At 38.5% G+C, this 22571-nt stretch overlaps 1 long non-coding RNA gene and 1 pseudogene across 1 annotated transcript; one reads left to right on the top strand and one right to left on the bottom strand.

Moving 5' to 3' along the window:
- Positions 1-4593: 4593 nt before the first annotated feature.
- On the bottom strand, positions 4594-6628 carry LOC146717135 (uncharacterized; annotated as a pseudogene).
- A 12999-nt stretch (positions 6629-19627) lies between these two features.
- On the top strand, positions 19628-21501 carry LOC146717134 (uncharacterized). The gene is made up of 3 exons (XR_014921858.1): positions 19628-19755; positions 20668-20760; positions 20892-21501. It is a non-coding gene; the product is annotated as an uncharacterized LOC146717134 (long non-coding RNA).
- Positions 21502-22571: the final 1070 nt, after the last annotated feature.

The raw sequence follows: 22571 nt of genomic DNA, 5'->3' as shown, positions 1-22571 counted from the left end.
TCAGAGGAGGCCAAGATGATGATTAAGTTTAACATTTTCTACAATATTGACAAAGCCCTTTAAGCACAAGTTTGTTTGCTAATAATTTAGAAATGAATACTGTCTGTATGGACTTCTGTATGGACTTCCATGGACTTCCATAACTGCGGTGTTAAGCGATGCGGTTGAAAAATTTTAGTGCGCCTAACTTTTGTTAGGCAAGCTAGGCATACCGGTGCGCCCATGTCAAAAAGTTAGTCTAGAGCCCTGAATACTCATAATAAAAGTACAGTAACCGTGGTTAGTCACTGAGCAGCCCGGGGCATTTCTCTTGATTTCTTTAGTCAGGGTAAATTCATTCACCTGCACGGGTTACCCACAGATTTTCTATGGGGTTGAGGTCTGGAGACTGGCTAGGCCACTCCAGGACTTTCAAATGCTTCTTATGGAGCCACTCCTTTGTTGCCCGGGCGGTGTGTTTTGGATCATTGTCATGTTGGAAGACCCAGCCTCGTTTCATCTTCAAAGTTCTCACTGATGGAAGGAGGTTTTGGCTCAAAATCTCACGATACATGGCCCCATTCATTCTGTCCTTAACACGGATCAGTCGTCCTGTCCCCTTGGCAGAAAAACAGCCCTATAGCATGATGTTTCCACCCCCATGCTTCACAGTAGGTATGGTGTTCTTGGGATGCAACTCAGTATTCTTCTTCCTCCAAACACGACGAGTTGAGTTTATACCAAAAAGTTCTACTTTGGTTTCATCTGACCACATGACATTCTCCCAATCCTCTGCTGTATCATCCATGTGCTCTCTGGCAAACTTCAGACGGGCCTGGACATGCACTGGCTTCAGCAGCGGAACACGTTTGGCACTGCGGGATTTGATTCCCTGCCGTTGTAGTGTGTTACTGATGGTGACCTTTGTTACTTTGGTCCCAGCTCTCTGCAGGTCATTCACCAGGTCCCCCCGTGTGGTTCTGGGATCTTTGCTCACCGTTCTCATGAGATCTTGCGTGGAGCCCCAGATCGAGGGAGATTATCAGTGGTCTTGTATGTCTTCCATTTTCTGATGATTGCTCCCACAGTTGATTTTTTCACACCAAGCTGCTTGCCTATTGTAGATTCACTCTTCCCAGTCTGGTGCAGGTCTACAATACTTTTCCTGGTGTCCTTCGAAAGCTCTTTGGTCTTGGCCATGGCGGAGTTTGGAGTCTGACTGTTTGAGGCTGTGGACAGGTGTCTTTTATACAGATGATGAGTTCAAACAGGTGCCATTCATACAGGTAACGAGTGGGGGACAGAAAAGCTTCTTACAGAAGACGTTACAGGTCTGTGAGAGCCAGAGATTTTCCTTGTTTGAGGTGACCAAATACTTATTTTCCACCCTAATTTACGAATAAATTCTTTACAAATCCTACCATGTGAATTCATGGATTTTTTTTTCACATTCTGTCTCTCACAGTTGAAGTGTACCTCTGGTGCAAATTACTGACCTCTGTCATCATTTTAAGTGGGGGAACTTGCACAATCGGTGGCTGACTAAATACTTTTTTGCCCCACTGTATATATATGTGTGTGTGTGTGTGTGTGTGTGTGTGTGTGTGTGTGTGTGTGTGTGTGTGTGTATATATGTATATATGTTGTTACGGATTCAAATATTGGGGATGGATACAAGAGGAAAAACCAAAATGACAACACTGGTCCGGCCGGGTTCAGTCAAACGATGATTTTAATGATCACACGCGTGGGAGATGGACACCGTACGCAGACAGCATCAGATCTCAAAATGGTGGAGCATTGATCAAACTCTTATAGCCTCTAGTGGCCCCCACCTAATCATAAAAGCCTAAACATTCACATTCTTTCTCTCACACGGTGCCTAAGCTACGACCTCTGCTCCTGCTGAGATGGGGCAGAAAACCTCTCCAGTATGTTCTGTTCTCTTCTAATCAGACAAATAAGGCGATGACTTTCTGCGAACAGTATTTCTTATAACTCAGCAGTATAATGCATCATAAAACAATATCATTCATTCACAATAAATCAGCAGTCTAATGTAATGCAAATCAGTTTAACAAATGCAATAGTTATCACCTTCTTCTAATTCAGGAGAATAATGCAAACTAAAACTACATAATAATTCACAATCTTTAATTAAGGGTCTAACATGTCATAAAATAATATTATAATCCCACAATGTATATAGGTATGTGTATATATACAGATAGATATCATTAATGTAGCTCAAAGCTACATTAATGGTGTGTAAGCTAAGAAAATCAATGTATAAGTTAGTTGTGCTTTTGTACATTAACATTTTCATATTGTATGCCTGAAAATGTTTCTTTTGTGCATTTTGTTTTCATCTAGGAAGAATTAAATGAAGTTGCTTAGGCCTGGAATGACCACAGTCCACAACTCCCAAAGTCCTCATAGCGACCATCTTTTATGTATGCCCTCCCAGACATTTATGGCGCGAGGGACTGTCTCAAACATGTCAATATGGACAAAGTTGAAGCCTGCCTTGAAGAATGCGTGTTCAAAGACTTTCCATGTGAAGAGGATGTCTTTCATCTCTGTGTAGAACTCATGTCAGAACATAACCTGGACTTCTCAGATGATGTGTTTCATACAGTGGATCTGTATGTAAAGCTAAGGCAGTTGATGCTTACTGAGTTGGAGCTTTTGCCTTAAAGGTAAGACATCGTTATGCATTTGATTGAGGTGGCAAAAACACATTCTTGTCCTTCAGGGACTTCTAGGGATATTTAGGCCTTTTCCCCCCTTTGTTTGGTTTTAATTTTGCTACATTTGCTGTCTGCAACAAATATCACCCCAAAAGACACTTTTTTAAATGCTGTATTTTCATATTTAAACTGTAAAATTTTATAAGTTATTAATTTATGGATGGTTGTCGTTTTTGGGGCACACATACATGGGTTTTGAGGGCCTGAAAATGTATTTCACAAACAGTGAAAAAGGCTATAAAAATTGTATTTAAGTTTTGGAGGGTTTTTTTTTTGGATGGTTTATTTCAATTAACAAACCAATTTTTTGTTTTAAAAGACTTATTATTAAAACATATTTACACATAATGTCAGTTAGACCTGCTATTTGGAGGATATGCAGCGCATGTCACCTTGGAATTATGTTTTCAACTTTTTGTAAATATGCTTTTTCATCTTTCTTTTTATTTAAGTAATTATTGATGTTTTGAAATATCTGGTTATGTAGCAGTAATTTTTTTTTCACTGTCAATTTTCACTGCTGAGACTTTTTATATATACCGACTGTTTTCCTGATTATGGGCAGTATAATTATATAGTTTTTAGCATATGGATAACCTAACTGAGTGAGATTTATGGACCTATGTTTTTTTTCAGATTGCGCCTCAGAATAATAAAAACCCAGAAATTACCAAAATGAAAGATGTAATTTGTCTCATTGAATACTTTATTATAAAACACAGATCTTCTGCCATCATCTTATCTTAAAACAAAATAACAACTGTACTGTATTTACAGTAACACAAAAACCCTTAAAGTATTCTTATAAAAATCTAATTGCAAGCACAAGACTTGGAAAAAGTACGACAATACACTCAACAAAAATATGCAATATGTTGTGCAAAAATTCAATTATTATTAAAAATACAAACAGAATGGGACAATAAAAAGAGATTGAGGATAATATGGCAAGATCTGATAACAATATCCTACAATTAAAGAATAAGAACGTGTGGTCTAAAACCACTATGAAGCAAATACATTAGGCTCAATCATGAAAACAGAAATATAGGAAAATATCTTTTAAATAACTACCGCATTGGCTGTGCAGTTTTAAAAAAGGGGGCTATGATAAACAAGGGTTTTTTTCCATTACAAAAATCAGGAAAAGCCAACTAATAATCAACCTTCAGCTAAGCAATTGCTGATTTCACAGAAATCCAAAATAAAAGCATATAGGTGTGCCTTATGGCCATTCAATTGAGCAAAAGTCACCATAACCCAGATGGCTAAACAGAACTGTACAAACATAACTGTAATAAAATACAATGACAAGTAAAACCTGACTTGTAAACTGTAAAATGTGTGCGCGATGATAAAATATGTAGGAGATATATGCAATAGCTCCTAGATGTACTATATACTACATATTGCAGGGGTCTCAATCTCTAATTTTCTGGTGAACCACTACAATACATGTCATCTTGTGACATTACATTAATAAAATTTGACAAATTAAAATTAACCTAATGCATTTTTTTAAAGTTGATTTTGGATTCAAATAATAGAAAAATTGAATAAAAGGTGGGAAAACTGCTTTCATTGTTCACATGCACAGATGCTGACTGAGGAAATGGGAATGCTTATAAATGGTCTCCAGACTGCCACTTTGAGACCTCTGCAGAAATGCATTTCACAAGTGTTTAGAAAAATATTGCCTCAGTTGTAATAGGAAAACACAGAAACACAAAGAAGTACCTCAAATTGCATTACAGTGGTATTTCACCAAAGACTTTTTCTTGGAACTCAGTTTTTAAACACCTGAAACCTTTGCTGTGACATTCACACGGGAACACTTTAGTTTTAGTTCACAACTCAAATATAATCTGTTGTAAAACAACAATGGCTTTTAAGCCATTGTCCGTGAATCAAACCTTTAGATAATGTCCATAACCCACACATTTGATTCCAACACACTGTTCATCTCCGATCTGAAGTCAGGATAGCTGTCATAATTTATCGACAGCTCCAGTTCGTTAAACCCAATGATGATGTTCTTTCCCAGATGTAAATCTGAACCTGTGCAAAACCTGAGGAACAAACACAAATGTTCCTTCTCAGTATTCTTCACATATGTAGTCAGATAATGAGCTTCTGGTGAGCCGTCATTGTTTCAGGGAAAGTGAGACACTTGGGAGCTTTTCTCACAGTTGGTTGGAGGGTTTCATAAACTGAAGATAAATCACAAAGGCTTTCCCATGCAGTGCTGAGTGTTCTTGCCCACTGTTCAATAACATAGGCAGGCTCTTGGACAAGTGTTTTGTGTGCAAGCTCCAATAGGACTTCAGTGGCATTGCAGGCTGTTGGTATCTTTCTGCAGCTGTGGTTATCAAGTATGTCTATAAGTTCTTCTTGGTCCACGGTGCTAAAGTCTGATCGCCACGCCTCTAACACTGTACGCTCAGAGTCAGGCATGAACTTAAAGAAATTCTCCACAATATCACTCTTTACATATCCAAAGGCAGCTTGTTCCAGAATGGCAGGTGCAATTTTCACAGGCAGATATTTCTCTCTAACCCATCCAAATGCAATGATTCTGCACACACTCTCCCACTCCGGTTGCCCAAAATCATGCCTTATGAAGGGCACCTTGTAAACGTTTCCAGTGGTGCACTGGTCATAGAATTCTTTCCAGAATTCTGAAAGACAATCTCTCACAACTCCCCCATCGTCATGGGCCATTTCAGGTGTTCCATCAGGCAGTAAGACCTGGATTTTGATGTCGACATCTTCAAGGTCCTTATCACTAAAATGTGAAATGAGCTCTGACATTACCTGCCCTCTGTGGACCACCACTACTCTCCTCACTGTCTCACTGGATGGACCAGGTTGTGGAGAAAAAATCAGGGTGTCATCCAAATGTATTGGCTCACTGTCAGAAAAGGGGCCAACAAAAATAATGTCACTGCTGTGAGAAGTGTTAGCACTTAGAGACTGCGTGGAAGATTGTGGAAGGTTATCGTTTGGAGTGTCACATCATGGCTGATTGTTTCAAATGGAGCAGATGTTTGGACTGTAGTGACAGTAAAAGAAGAGGTTTGGTTTTGAGGACTTCAATTTCTGAAGATGGATGCAAACCTGGGTTGGAGCTCTGAAGGCTGTCATTTTGTTTTTTCTTTGTGGTGAGGTAGAACCTGAGGATATTTAGTTTTGTAACATGATAAAGTTCTCCTACTGTCAATGCATCATGGACTATCATCTCTTGATAATCCTTCAGATCACAGTCAAAATCTGTTAAGGGCCCCTGGAATGTTTCCTCCATCTGGAAAGAACAGGCCTGTTGCAACCTGTAATATGTCCCTTTTCTTGGCATCCTTGCAAATGCCTATTTTTCTTGTTCCTCCTCCTCATCTAGCTCTAACCTGCTTGAAAACCTCAGTGTCTTCATCATAATGCATCCATCCTATTTCTATTTTTCTATTTCTCTTCAGAGCATTTCTTTTTTGGGTTGTTTGGGAATGTTCTTCTTGCCGTGTGCTACTGCCATCCTCTTCAGATAATTTTCTTTTGGACAGTTTGGATTTCAGCCATTCAAAAAGCGCTGACTTGCGGCTGCTGCCCCTATGTCTGCAAAATCCAAATACTGCTAGACGATCACCGTATGATGGCAAATAAGTCTTCAGCTCCTCATCTGTCATTAGACTTATGACACTGGCATCAATCTAAAGATGGAAAAATAATTTGATTTATTAAAAATACCAGCCTTGAAAATACAATCCTATTTTTAACTTAAGAACAATGAGGAAAAGTTGCATTTCAACCAGTATCTTGTTGGAATTAAGTACCTTCTCATTCTCCAAGGTCTGTATAATTTCCTCAGAGACTTCTCTTTGTTTCAAGAATTCAGTCAAGTCTCCCATGCTGTAAGGAAGGATGTAAATTAAAATTACCTATTATAAAGCCACCATATTATCATCAAAGTATCTGTGCTTACCTACATTATGAGCTCTGACTATGGTGGAGAAGTGGGAACTGCATTTTTAAGTGTCCATTTGCACTGTAACTACAATCAGCATCACAATACAGTCAATCCCACATTTTCTCAGTTGTCTGGTTACAGTTTTATTGGTTTTGTTCCTTATTTATATAGTTGTCAGTCATATTCCCTGTTTTGGGTGATTTGTGATTTTGTTTTATATAGTGTTGTACACTTATTACGCATGCTTTCAGCAAAACGTCTGTTTCATCAGACGTAACAGGTGTCATTAGCGTGTAACAGAAACCTTATAGGTACCTTTGGTTAACCCTCACGTTGCATTCTATTCAACTTTGTATGTCACACTGTTTTTGTATACCTTTTATCCAGTTATCATATCCTTCTGGGTAACAAGGAAATGACATCAGCCACATAGATTTCTTATTGGCAGCGCTAACTTGAAATTTTGAGTTAATAACCCGAAATTTAGAGAAAATAACTCGAAATTTCATGGATCTTTTTTTTTTTTTTTTAGTGGCGGAAACAGGCTTCCATATGAAACCGAAAAGTGGATTGAAACCGAAAAAAATGGATTAAAACCAAAAAATGGATTGAAACCGAAAAAAAAAAATGGATTGAAACTGAAAAAAAAATTGTAAGTGAAAACAAAAAAATTACAGTTTCAATTGATTGTTTTTCACTATCAATTTTTTTTCCGGTTTCAATACAAGATTTTTCAGTACATTTATTTCAGTTACAATATTTTTTTTCGGTTTCAATATTTTTTTCGGTTTTGTTTCAAGGTGGCATTGTTCTGATTCCATACGTTTATCCCACTGAAAATGTCCAGATGAACAGAATCAACCTTTTGGGATTTACGTACCTGGATGATTAAGCACGTATGAAGATGTTATTTTATTAATATTTTTAAAATGATAGCGGCACACACGAAAATGTTTGCAGCACAAACGTAGCACAAGCCTTTGACATCAATTTTGTTTGATTCCATCAATGTGGAGAGGCTGGTTGAACTCTGATGACCTCTAGAAATTTTTATTAATATCTTTAAAATGATAGCAGCACAAATGAAAATTTTTGCAGCACAAACCAGCACAAACGTAGCACAAACGTTTGATACCACTTTTGTTGGATTTGAAGAAGGGGGGGGGGGGGCAACTTCACTCACATGGAGATTTGCACTGAACAAGACTAACTTTTTGGACTATCTGTGTGCCCTGTCAACACACATTACAGCTGGACAGCACTGAGCTTTTCTTTTTCAAATCATTGAAGAGTTGCCAGCAATCCCTTTGTTAGCTTTCATGAACAGTGCATAATCCTCACTGGTAGGTGCCTACCATGGTGGTTTTGGTTATGCTAGTTGCTGGGCTAAAAGCAAGTTAAGTTAAAGAGGCAGATTATGGCTACTCCTAGCTGCTTCAACAGCTGGTACTGACAATGTGTATCTAATGAAGTGTCTGGTGAGTGTATTTAACTGTTTATCTTTAATTCCCTCTTCACAAACAAACAAAAAATTAAAAAGTGCCGTATACATGCAACATGAGACTTAGTGGCTATTTTAGTCTTTGTGTCTCAAACTGATAATGTTTAGGAACACTTCAGGGGTACGTACCTTTAGGAGAAGGAAAGAAAATATTGTCTCAGCATGCGCAGTCTTCCACGTTGTACCTTCACCTCACCGTGATAAATGCAAAAGTGTCTTTTTTGATTGATTGCCTTTTCATTTTAACCTTTCATATTCTTCTGTCACACTGTATAATTTCCTTTCTTTCTGTTCCTTGCTTGGCTGCACAGATGAAATTCTCACACATTACGCCAGCTTGTGCAAAAGGACTGTGGCACACAAAATAGCTTCTTTGATGGAGGTGTATTCAAAATTGTAATTCATGCAAAAAGACAAAAACAACTGTTTACGATAGCAAAGAAAATAAGAAAAATTCTTTTCCTTTTCCACCCTCATAATCACATCTGCCTGTTGATAAATTTATTTGATAATACATTTCATCCAATTTCTTAACCCTTTATCCAGTTCAGGGTCGCAGAGTTTTCAGTCCCTATCCCAGCTGCTAAAGGGTGAGAGGTCAGATACACCATGGACCGGTCACCAGTATGTCACATATTTAAAAATATGAAGGTGTAGAAAGTGGCTTTCCACACCACCACTGCTTTCTAGTGTCCAAAAACACAAATGAAACCATCTATCCATCTTCTTCCGCTTATCTAGGGTCACAGGGGCAGCAGCGTAAGCCAGGGGTGTCCTTTTTGCAAAGAGGGCCAGATTTGGGAAGGTGAGAATGTGTGGGGGCCGACCATTCAGCCTGAAATATTTTGAACCAATAACATTAAATGCAAACGAACGACTTTATAATTTTTTCCCCCTTTTTTCACACACAAATTTTATTATGATTTTTTTTTTATTATGAATCATTTATTATTAAACGTTTTTGCCAAAATCATGTATTTGAAAAACACACAAAATGAAGAAAAATTAAACATCTAAATTCAAAACATGTGAACAGGAAAATAACATTAAGAGTTAACATATTCAAAAGTACAAAACATCAAAACCAAAAATGGATGTGTTTTTTATTATTTCAATTTTTAACTCTGATCAAAGATACGAAATTGAAAAACCGGCTGCCGGACCGAATTTGATTTTATTATTTAATTTGTAGGGTTTAGGAGACCTGGTTTGAGTGTTAATTGAAACAACAACAACGACGAAAAAAGACTAAAAAACTAAACAAATAACTTGCCTGCACTAATGTGAAGGGTGATAATTAAACCTTGACTGAAGTAAATGGCCCAGGTTTAGCCATAGCTGGACTGGCCATCGGGCACACCGGGCATTTGCCCGGTGGGCCGCTGGCGATTTTTTGTTTTTATGGGCCGATGGATTTATTTTTTATTTTATTTTATTTTTTTAGGAAGGGTATATATAATGAAAGGTGTTGGATTGGCCAATTGGTCATGATCGACTCTGGGCTGGACCAATTACAGCCGAGGAGGCCGGATGCACCCTCCCCCTTGTTTAGCAATCACGTGATTTCCGCGCATTGCATGCCGGGAATTAGTGGCAAAACAATCCAAGTACCGCATCAAATGCAAGCATTTGCAGCACCGCAAAACGTTAATTCTCTGGTTCCAATACCTTCTTGTTTTTTCTTTGCCGCACAAAAAAGGAATGCACAAAACAAAAGGAGAACAATGCCGGTCCGTACAAAGACAGACTCGACGAAAAGACAAAGAAAAGATACAAGGAAAAATCAAAGGAGTGAAAGGGTCAGACCCTTACGAGCACACAGAGTGGACAAAAGACGTTAGCGTGCTGCCCAACTTTCACCACGCTCAGATTTATAATTATACGGTTCTTGCAGTGAGTGCATACACTCATGAAGTTTAGTAACTTCAGGTCACTGCAACAAGCCCAGGTACAGTTTACTGACGGATGGGTACAGGACCTTGAAATGCACCGTGTAGAATGAAAGACCATCGTACGAACAAGGCAAGGCAAGGCAAGGCAAGGCAAGTTTATTTGTATAGCACAATTCAACAACAAGGTGATTCAAAGTGCTTTACAGAGACATTAGAAACAAGAACAAATAAAAAGCATGATTTAAAATTGATTAAAACAAGCAAATAAACTAACTAACTAATTAACAAACAAACAAACAAACAAACAAACAACAGTATATAAAATCAAAACAGATAAAATCAGAACAGTAGATAAAATCAGTAGTTAAATGTAAGTTTTGAAATTTAAGCTTAAAGTGTGGATTTGGTGCTTTATTCAAATGCAGCTGAGAACAGGTGAGTCTTCAACCTGGATTTAAATAAACTGAGTGTTTCAGCTGATCTGAGGCTTTCTGGGAGTTTGTTCCAGATATAAGGAGCATAAAAGCTGAATGCAGCTTCTCCGTGTCTGGTTCTGACTCTGGGAACTGATAAAAGACCGGATCCAGATGACCTGAGGGATCTGGATGGTTCATACTGGGTCAGGAGGTCATTGATGTATTTTGGTCCTAAACCATTCAGAGCTTTATAGGCCAGCATCAGAACTTTAAAGTCTATCCTCTGACAGACAGGCAGCCAGTGTAAAGACCTCAGAGCTGGACTGATGTGGTCCACTTTTTTGGTCTTAGTGAGGACTCGAGCAGCAGAGTTCTGAATGAGCTGTAGTTGTCTGACTGATTTTTTAGGTAGACCTGTAAAGATGCTGTTACAGTAATCAAGCCTACTAAAGATGAATGCATGGACTAGTTTTTCCAGGTCCTGTTGAGACATCAGATCTTTTATCCTTGATATATTCTTGAGGTGATAGTAAGCTGACTTTGTTATTGTCTTAATGTGTTTTTCTAAGTTTAGGGCTGCATCCATCACTACACCCAAATTTCTCGCCTGGTTTGTGGTTTTTAGATGTATAGATTGAAGTTCTCTGGTGACCTGTAATCGTTTTTCTTTGGCGCCAAAGACTATTACCTCAGTTTTGTTTTTGTTTAGCTGGAGAAAATTGTGGCACAACCAGTCATTGATTTCCTCAATGCATTTACCAAGAGCCTGTACAGGGCCTCGGTCTCCTGGTGACATTGTGATATATATTTGTGTGTCATCTGCATAGCTGTGGTAGTTTATTTTGTTGTTCTTTATAATCTGTGCCAGTGGGAGCATGTAGATGTTAAACAGAAGGGGTCCCAAGATGGAACCTTGGGGAACTCCACATGTGATACTTGTCTGCTCAGATGTGAAGTTACCTATTGATACAAAGTATTTCCTGTTTTCTACGTATGTTTTGAACCAGTTTAGTACAGTTCCTGAAAGACCTGTCCAGTTCTCCAGTCGTTTGAGTAATATGTTGTGGTCAACTGTATCAAATGCTGCACTGAGATCCAGTAAAACTAGGACTGACATTTTTCCACTGTCTGTATTCAGACATATGTCATTAAACACTTTGGTCAGAGCGGTTTCAGTGCTGTGGTTCTGTCTAAAACCTGACTGGAAGGCATCGTAGCAATTATTCTGTTTTAAGAAGTAACTGAACTGTTGAGAAACTGGTTTGTCAATGATCTTACTTAAAAACGGGAGATTTGAGATCGGCCTGTAGTTGTTCATTTGTGTCTTGTCAAGATTGTCCTTTTTCAGTATAGGTTTGATTACAGCAGTTTTTAGTGATTCTGGAAACACACCTGATAATAAAGAAAAGTTGACGATCTGTAACAGGTCTGACTCTAAAGTCTTTGAGACCTTTTTGAAAAAACTTGTTGGCAGGACATCTAAACAGCAGGAGGAGGAGTTCAGTTTACCTAAGATGTCCTCCAGGTCTTTGCTGTTAATAGGTTGAAACTGTTTCATGGTGTTTAAACAGTTTTTTGGTGGACACAGTACATATCCTGGATCTGCTGTTGATGTACCAATTGCTTGTCTAATTTTTTGGATTTTTTTCAGTGAAGAATTTGGCAAAGTCATTGCAGGCCATGGTCGAATGAAGTTCAGCTGCCACTGACACAGGAGGGTTTGTTAGCCTGTCAACTGTAGAAAATAAGACCCGAGCATTATGGCTGTTTTTAGTGATGATGTCAGAGAAGTAGGACCTCCTTGCATTCCTCAGTTGTAAATTGTAATTGTGAAGTTTCTCTTTATAAATGTCATAATGAACCTGGAGGTTTGTTTTTCTCCATCTGCGCTCAGCTTTCCTACACTCTCTTTTTTCATTTTTCACCAGTGTGGAGTTTCTCCATGGAGACTTTTTCCTTCCAGAGATAACCTTCACCTTAATGGGAGCAATAGTGTCCATTACATTTAACATGTTAGCATTGAAGCTATTGACAAGCTCATTGACTGACCCTCTGGACAGGTCAGGTGTTAATGGGAAGACCTGGTTAAAAATTGCACTACTGTGTTCAGTTATACACCGTTTTGTGATCACTGTTGTTGATATATTTGTGTGGGCTGAGATTTTACTTTCAAAGGTAAGTTTACCAGTCTCACAAATCGTCGTCATAAATACACATTCGTTAACCGTTTATTAATATAACCTTTGAGCTCAACGGTAATTAATTAGTAGTGGAAATAATTTCTGGTACGTGTTACAGAAATGTAGCAGTGACAATAATATTGTATGTTGTAATCGCACTGGACAATTAGTGATACAAAACAACTGTTTTATCCTGTGAATAAAAGTATATGTTTTTGTCAATGTACCATGGTAATAACAGAAGCAAAACGCAATATTGTGTCAGGACAATTCACTATTTATGCACAATAAATAAAGGAGCATAGCGCGACAATTTCTGTTCAGCGCCAGACTTGCTTGTAACCTATATCACCAATTATGTTAAGAAAAATGACGTATTAACTACTACAAAACTCTGACCTTTGTGGGAATGCTTGGAGCAGACTAACATGTGAGCTGGAGTGTTCTGAGACGTTATATTTGGTATATCCAGACCATCCGTCGGTTCTTACTTCGGAAACATGGCTTAAAAAAATTCTCTTCAACAACGTAATCCGATTAAAAAAAAAACGATCTCTTTACCCGTCGGCTTCCCGTGGCTGTCATGCGACCGGCTATTGCAGTTAATAATACAACAGCTTCTTGCCATTTTTTGGGTTTCTTTTTATCGCTTTGTAACTGAGTTCAATTGAAAGCCTGCGTGCGCTAGTACCTCTTGCCACAAGTTCCCAGAATTCTTTGCGGTTTTACCCCTGAATGACGTCACATTTTCAATCTTTATCCTGGTGGGCCGGTCTCTAGTCAAAATGCCCGGGCCGATTTTTTGTCCCAGTCCAGCCTTGGGTTTAGCTCAAAAACAGCGGTTTTGATGAGCAAAATGTCACACAAGTGAGAGTCACTTAAGATAAGATAAGATAAGATAAGATAAGATAAGATAGAACTTTATTAATCCCTCGGGTGGGTTCCTCTGGGAAATTCGACTTCCAAAAAGCACAGCAACGACCGAAGTTACAGTTACAGAATTGTTATATATATATATATATATACACACACACACACACACACACACACATATAAATACAGAGACAAATATAAATAAAATATACAAAGGGGATAAATAGAATAAATAGGAATAAAAAATAAAAATACAAGTGAATTGCACATTTCAAGTATTGAGTCTATTGCACTGTTGACTATTTACAAAAAGTATTGCACAAGGTATTGTACAGTGAGGTGAAGAGGCACTACAGCTTAGTTGTTCCCCCCTCCTTTGTCCTCCTGTTTCCCCTCCCTCTCCCCTCCAGAGAGGAGTTAAACAGCCTTAATCTCCGCCTCACACGGTTCTTGGTCATTTTCATGACCAAGAATGTCTTCTCGCACAAGCATGCGATACTCGGTGTCACACTGCAGCTCAATGAGTTCCAGCTGCAGCTATTTATCACCGGTTTCATAACATGGTCATATTTTAAATGTTTAGCACAGAGTACTTGTTGGTGAATAATACAGTTGAGTTTTATAGCTCTACCTCCTTATTTGCTGACTTTGTTACAGACTAGGGTTCTTAATCCATTTCTCTCCCCAGCCATGGCAGGTGCGCCATCCGCAATAATAGCAGTGACTTTTTTGCACGGTAGTTTCATGTCATCTACAGCAGAACAAACAGCAGCAAATAAATCTGTTTCTTCTTGTTTGGCCCTTAAGGCTCTGGAGGTCAAGTAGCTCTTCACTCACGTTCATTTTATTGTCCACTCCTCTAAAAAAAAATCTGTGATTGAGTGTTGCATCCATGCTTTTGTCACGTTTTGTTAGTGACCAGAGGTGAGGGTAGGGACGTAGATTGACCGGTAAATCAAGAAAAACCTAGCAAATGAGCAAATGAAACAATTTTAATTCATTAAACAAACATTATTCACATTTTGCCGCGAGGCTGAGCTATAATGTCACAAATGTGAAAGACACGCTAACATTGTGTAGCTAACATTGTGTAGCTAACATTGTGTAGCTAACATTGTGTAGCTAACATTAAAACAAAGATAGTTATGCGCTTTTTTTCTCAGTGTAAAATGCTCAAAGGTTTTCCTGACTGATGTCAGTATGCTAGATTACTTTTCTGTAAAGAACAGAGCCAACGCTAAGGCTTTCTGTTTGTTTGTCTGTTTATCGAAAAGATTAGTAAAAAGCCACAAAGCCAAACTTTGTGAAATTTGGCAGAGACGTGGACTATTTGCAGAAAACCCTTGAAATGTTGGTCCTAGTCTGGATCAGTTTCTTTAAAATTGCAAAACATATCATTCACTTTAGGAAGGAACACGCTCTTGTGGCTTGTGCTGTGAGTTGGAATGTTTTATCAGACACTCGCTGCACTCACCAAAGGCCAACAGAAACTCATCAGGCTACATGGACACACATACAGGTACACATAGAGACCAACACTTAAATCACAAACTGCTAAGGTCACACAAAGCCTCTCTCATACACTCACTCACCATTCTATCACGTACAGTCATGGAAAGGGCAACACTGTCAACCTTTTCCCTCAGATACAGCAAGTGTTGTTTATGCTGCTGTCAGCTGTTCTTTGGGCAGAAACACGCTGCTGAGTGCCTGCAGAGACCCACCAGAAAACTATGCATTATTGATTCGTCCCATCTTCGATTATTTAAAAGTGGAAGTAGGATCAAGTGCAAACTAACTGCTCACTTTGTAGCCTGAATTCTTTATTAAGTTTGGTGCTTTGTCAAATTGAGCTCATGTACCTGTTATTTTTAAACAGACTTCAAGGAAAGCTTTCATCACGTTTGTATTTTTCTGTTATTATTAAGAACCATCATGGAAAAACAGTTCAGTTCTCTTCCAGCCGTGATGATTCTGCCTTCAAGTGCTGCAGAAAATATTGTTGTGATATAGAGAGAACACTCAAAAGGGGAAGGTAGGAATTTATAACAATCCCCTTGGTTGCCAGATTAAAGGCTAAGCATATAAAAGCCCTGCCAATGAGTGCTGGTAAAAGTGATGAGTGCAACTTTCGGATAAAAAGGTTAAAAATAAAAGTGTGTTTATGTGCACTGCTTCTGCAGCAAAATGGAACTTATGTCTTTTTTTTCTCACTGTTTTGTAGCTTTTTAATTTTGTAAATCAATTCTGACAAATGTTCTATTTTGTTATAGCATCTTTTAAATCAACGATGCAAACTTTTGACACAAAAACTAGTGTCTTGTGGAAAATGTCTGCCTATATGTTGATTTCAGCTCATGTGTCCTTGGGATTTTGTGGCCTTACCACCTAAATTTGATGTGGTTTGATTAAAATGTGTATTTGTGTCCATCATAAATTAGCAATGACAGAATCATTAAGTTCTATCATTAAGTTTTCTGTCACAAAGCAATTCCAGAGTAGAATGTAAAGTGAAGAAACAACATCCAGTGCTAATGTTTGATGTATTTAATTCACAAAAGCTTCACTGGGTCAGTGAGCACCATGCCATGAACATAAAACAGAGTAGCTTGTCTCTACACTGTCATCATCACACAGCTCAGTGATGGTCCTGGGGTTTTGAGTGGTTTCTGAGGCAGGGACCAACAGTTAATTAAAAACGGAATAAAGCAGGTCGTCATCATGATTGACATTTCTCACTGAAGGCAGTTGTATATGTCCTTCGCATGTTGACAAGTTAAATTGCAGTGTCACTGTCATTCACGGAGGTGAGAAATATGTACAATTTGAGGATGGCTTGTGCAAATGTATTTCCATCACCTCAAAATTCTGGGGATGAAAATTTGCAAACTGCAGGGCAAAATGTCATGTAAATGTCAAAAGATGGAGAAGTGTTTGTGATGAGAAAATTAATGTCTGTCAGGCAACTACAGGCTAATGTGGACAAGAAAATAAAATAAAAGAGACCATAGTAGAGGAACTGCTCCTCTAGAGGCGCCTGTGAGTGTGCTAAACAACTGAGTTGTTGTAAAGGTTTAGTTGGTTGGTTAGTTGGCTGGTTGAGAGGTCATCGGTCGTACCATTTTTCTGAAAGTCACGACATTACGTACAGCATTTAAAGTGCTTTAACGTCACATCCCTACTGTCTGAATAACAGACACAACACAAACCCACTGATTTTCTCCTTACAGCAGGACCATAAAACAAATAGATACTTTTGATGTAAACTCTTTTTTTGTAAACTCTTTTAAGATGCAGAATGTCAGTGCCAAAGGACTTGAAAGAGATGGCACAACTTACATACATAATGTATGAAATATAAGGATAGGTTTGTAGCTTGAACCTATTCGCTGGAACGTTGAAGACAATATAATTACACAGCAAAAGCATTGAACACCAAGTAGGCAAAGTTCTTCGTGTTACTCATGCATGAGGGAGACCTGCCTGGAGCCAAGTATCGTCCCACCACTTGACCTCCGTCAGACTCTCAGCCAGGTTCCCCATAGCACTCCTTTTATTGTGGTTACATGAATATGCATAGGGTCATTAACATATGACGTCTACATACAAACAAAGAGTACCTTGCCTGTGTGTGTGTGTGTGTGTGTGTGTGTGTGTGTGTGTGGGGTCAGAGTGTGACCCCATAAATGACTTCCCTAAACCTGCTGGTCTGGAAGTCTAGCAGTTCATCTAAACAAAAGGCACTTAGCATAAAACAGATATAGCCACGTTTATCCGACCATAAAACAATAAGACAAGGTACGACCTCTTCCCATGCTCCCAGGATGTAGGTGTGCACACAAAGTTTGCAGACTATTAAGGATCAAACCTCTACCAATCTAAAACTAATTATAAAACTCTAAGCATACATAAGTAAATATTTCTAAGCATAAATGACAATCAACAATACAAAACCTAACATATAACATCTTGCTACACTAACTATTTTGTAAGTTTGTAAAATCCCAGAGGACCAATGCCAAAACCTCTATGCAGAGCAACGGTTACCATTATCCCAGGAAAAGACTCCCCTCCCCCCCCTTGCATTTCCTTACCGCGGTTGTACCTCATTATGTCAGTAGATGGTGCTCTTGCATTGCTGTGCAACTACTGCATGCGCAGTATTTATGTCTGCGCGGTTCAGACATAAATGAGCTCCAGCCTGAGCAAGACGCAAACTGCAGTGTCTTCTCTATTAATCCAGTTTTTTCATCATTGGCTACTTTTATGTTACCAAAGTGGTTCTAAAACTCCCATAAGTTGAGTAACAACTGTTCGACCTCGTTTTGAGATGATTGTGACGATGTCATTTTGTGGTATTTTGTTGTAATGAGTGTCAGTTTTACCGGAAGTTTACTGGAAGCCCTCACACATGGACCAGTACGTCCTCTGTGTTTCAGAGGGTGGTGGGAGTCAAAAACTTGGACTAATCAGGACCTCACAAGACCGGGCAGAAAATGTTCCCTCTAAGTCTGAAGGAAAAAAGAAGGAACACAACAACATAGAAGAGCCACCTTCACGGGACAAGACTCGGCGGTCCATCTGCATCTAAAGGACAAAGGTCACTCTTTCCATTGTGAGCGACCATCTTTGAACAGAGGTGGTGGTTTACGACACCAACTGTCTGCCATCTATAATCCAGTTTTGAGATCCCTTCCCAGACGCCTTAACGCCCATTCACATCCTGGGCCATCTGACCTCAGGAAATCACATGATAGGGTGGGGCTAGGTTTCACAATGAGCTCACCTGAAACCTTGGCTGATTGTGACCTACACCCATTTTCACAACTTGGCTTGTGTGATTAGATAGAGGATCAGTAGGGGGTCAGGCGGCAGAGCAGGTCAGCCACTAATCAGAAGGTCGGTGGTTCGATCCCAGGCTGCCTCCTGACTGCATGCCAAATATCCTTGGGCAAGATACTAACCCCATGTTTGCCTACTGGTGGTGGTCAGAGGGCCCGGTGGCGCCAGTGTCCGGCAGCCTCGCCTCTGTCAGTGCGCCCCAGGGCAGCTGTGGCTACAATGTAGCTTGCCATCGCCTGTGTGTGAATGGGTGAATGACTGAATGTAGTGTGAAGCGCTTTGGAGTCCTTAGGGACTAGAAAAGCGCTATACAAATCCAGGCCATTTACCATTCCATTGTCCCTCTTGGAGGGATATTCCAACAGGGCTTAAATATCCACCATTTGACCGTAGAACTGAAGAAGCTTCTTGAATGAGGTGAAACGTCTTCAAGCAACTTAAAGAAGTCCAGATGTTTTTTTTCTTTCCAAGCTCCTTAGAGCGTCAGTGTATCATCTGCAGAATGCTAGTATGTTAAGTAGCACTATAAGTGTATGTTATGTTAGTGGCAACCTGCACCTTCAGAAAATGTGGTGTAGAATTTGTTCTAGGGTTAGCCAGGCAGTATTGAGTATGGGTGTTATGGCGAAAGATGTAAGTTGGTGAGCGTGGTATTTGCAGTTGTCTGTCGCCATGTTGTGTTATGTTCAGGTTGTCTTGTTTCTTTATGTTGTTGTGGGTTCTTAAGAATGACACCATTAGTTGAAGAGAAGGTATTTTATCGAACTGTGGTTCACATGTAAACAAATCTTCGCCATCACAGTCTACTCCGAGGTAACTCCCTCTGCTCTCTAGCTCCCCCTACAGTCTAGGAGTATTAACAACATAAAACATGATACTAGGCAAATAAGGATTTGCTGTTATCATTACATCTTCCTTCAATAAAATAACATACCTACTTTCACAAACACAAACAGTCTCTATTTGTTGTTTTTACTTGTTAAACCAGGCTTTGTCAAAGTAACGTTAACAACACAACTACACTCTAAGAAATGACACACTGATGTTGGTAGCATTATGTAAATGCTTCATGTTAAAACTAATGCCACCAATTGATTTTTAACTTTAAACACAAGTATGTTGTTTTGAATTTAATTAACAACATAATATTTCAATACAACAAAATGCAGTAAATTAAATCCAATGTAAAAAGTTCATTTAAAATGAAGAGCACTTTAATTTAAAGAGGATTGTCCTAATAGGCTCTCCGTACTTCTGAGTTTGCACATGTGCAGTGTGGAAGTTTGATCATCCGCCATTTTCAACTGAGACTTGCATATGCTTAGCATCCTGGATAGAATCCATCGCCATCTGAGGATTATTTGGTAAGTTCAACAATTTAAGGATGACAAATTTGATTAATGTATACTAACTAATACACATCTGACACTTTCGGGAATACTTTTGCATTTTTTTTAAACAAATGATGCCTGGCAAATTTTTTAACACTCTAGCTTGTATACCTCTCTCACATGTTAGAAGTATGAAAACATTTAACAAATATTGTTGAACCTGCTTCGGTGTAATTTTCCAAAATCTTTTGCGATTCTTGTTAAGATGAGACTTGCCTACTAAGACCGACAGTTTTAAAATTACTCCCATCTACCGCACCTGCTCCCTGACATCAGTAATGACCACTGGGAGCGCCAGCGATCCTGTAGTTTGAAGAATGAAATGAATGTGTAGTGTATTTTAGAAATGTGCATCAATTAAGTTGCTACATTGTTTGAAAGAATTCGACTCCATGTTGATTTCTGGTTTAGTGTCAGAAATCTTCACTGAAGAAGCTTCACTTTTCTTTCCAAGCTCCTTAGACTACGATGACCTGGATGACTGTGAACCTTCACAGACTTATTGTTATCCACAAAATGTCATGATAGGATTTTAAGTCCATATTGCCCAGTTCTAATCTTCTATTTAATTTTAATATTTTTAGGGGCACAATTATTAAATATATTGTTGAACAATCTAGAATTGATTAAAGCAAAAATGAAAGCTTTCACGTAATGTCAAAATTGAAAAGCTTCGATTTTTGGGTTCATATATTTGTTAATCTGACACAGAGGAGTCAGTGCCTTACCAATCATGAACCTCACTGCACATCACTGATGTGAGTTATGAAACATTGCTTAATCACATATCTGCTATGTGTTAATATTTTTGACTTTGTTTTGTAAAGAGGTTGAAAGGAACCAAAATAGGAAACTTCTCTCATATTGAGTTCTTATCTCCACCAGAATCCCAGCGTTGATGTTTGACAGGAATGCATTCTGAAAGCTGTCTGTGTCTACTTAAATGAAAAGCCAGATGACCTGTTCAAGGAATTCTTGGTAAGTTAAAAAAGGAAAACGATCAGTTATTTTCCTTTTTTAAATTTGGGATTGGAAATGGAAGGTGGACTTACTTGTCCATATGTATATGTACGCAATTAACTTATCTTTTTTTTAATTTTTATTTAAAGGATGTGGATCTTGGTGCAAGCAGAGAAACAGAGCAGCTGACTTTGGGAGTCTATGTTGTCAGACATGAGAGCAAACTCTGCAGATACACCTGAGGACATTGGTGTCATCATAGAAGGATGCACTGTGCTGCAAGCTCTTAGTGATGTGGCAAAGGGTTGTGCCCTCCTGCTTGGACTAATCTATAGTCTAAATCTGAGCTACCCAAAGCACCTGAAATACACATTTGAATTTCTTCAGAAGGTGCTGATGGAGTTGGATGGGAACAACCTATCCATGAAGGTGCAGGTTCTGAAAAACAAACTGCTTGAGTGAAACAGCCTGCAGTGAACTATAGAGGACACTGAACTTTAAGGTTCTCGAACCCTTCTCCTTGCACTTCATAAACTGTTCAGTTTGAATTGCCACAAGAACTTCTGCAAGGCCTTTCACTTTTCTGCGTTCTTTGTTCTTGAACCTTTACCAACATCCAACTACACTGAAAAAGACTGCTCCTAACTTTGGACTTCAGTTTAAGTTTTGAAGCAAAGGTTATTTTTCTAAATATGGACAAAAATGACACAAAAGTAATTTCTACCTGCTGTTTGCAGGGCTGTATTGTGGGCTTTTCATTGTAGCCAAATCAAGTTTAAATTAAGTCATGTTAATGTTAAAAATGTTGGAATCACAACACTTTCCAGTTTTAATAATTTCAGTTTAACATGACATTCTGTATCTTGTCTTCCTGCACCTAAAATGCACTTGAATATATGTAAAGATTGTTTGGGGAAAAAGATCTAGAAGCATTTGAATTGCTCAAAGTGTGCTTCAACAAGTTTTACACAAAGTGTTATTAAAGTTAGGTTAACTGAATAAACTTGTGTTCGATTTATTTAATTTACAAACTTAAATAGACTAAGTTGCAATTCTGTTAAAGTGATTTAATCCTATAGTTTCAGTAGAGCGTGTTTTGGGTGAGTAGATTTATCAGATTTACTTAAAATTTGTTGTTCAAATTAAATATATCATACATTTTATATTTCACTAACCCAGTTGTGTGGAACCGGTTGACATAACTGGGTGGAGTAAATACAACATGTTATTTCTCAAAGTAAGTACAGCTTGTTTTGGTTGAGTAGGTTTTATTTAGTCTTCTCAATTTAAATCAACAAGGTTAGTTATATCAACATTATGATATTCAGCTAATACAACATGATTCTTTTGATTTGCATTTAATTATCCAAATCTTATCAGATGTACTTAAAATTTCTTGTTCAAATTAAATGTATCATACATTTTATATTTCACTAACCCAGTTGTGTGGAACCGGTTGACATAACTGGGTGGAGTAAATACAACATTTTATTTCTTAGAGTGTAGTTTTCAACAATTATGGTCCATTCAACACTAGTAACCAAACATTGTGAAACTTGCATAGATACTATGACATCATCTTCCAAACAACATGTCAACACATTACATCTGTTCAATCAGTCTCAAAGGTGGCTTCACTTGTCTTACAGATCTTCTCAGTGTTTGTTCTTGTGTATGCATAGGTGTTTCAGTTGATAGTGTCTCATGTGTGTGTTGGGGTTGTTCAGCAGCCTCCAACCTCTGCTCCACTACTACTGGTCCCTTAAGAAGATCTCGGCGATTTCTTCTCAGCATAGCTCCATCTTCTGTCTGAATGATGTATGATCGTG

Source organism: Copadichromis virginalis, linkage group LG2, assembly GCF_057382275.1.
Source record: "Copadichromis virginalis isolate Kocher_CV1m ecotype Utaka linkage group LG2, C_Virginalis_male_GT1.1, whole genome shotgun sequence".
Taxonomy (NCBI): domain Eukaryota; kingdom Metazoa; phylum Chordata; class Actinopteri; order Cichliformes; family Cichlidae; genus Copadichromis; species Copadichromis virginalis.
The sequence above is the reverse complement of the archived record's forward strand: the minus strand, read 5'-3'. Positions and strand labels throughout refer to the sequence as shown.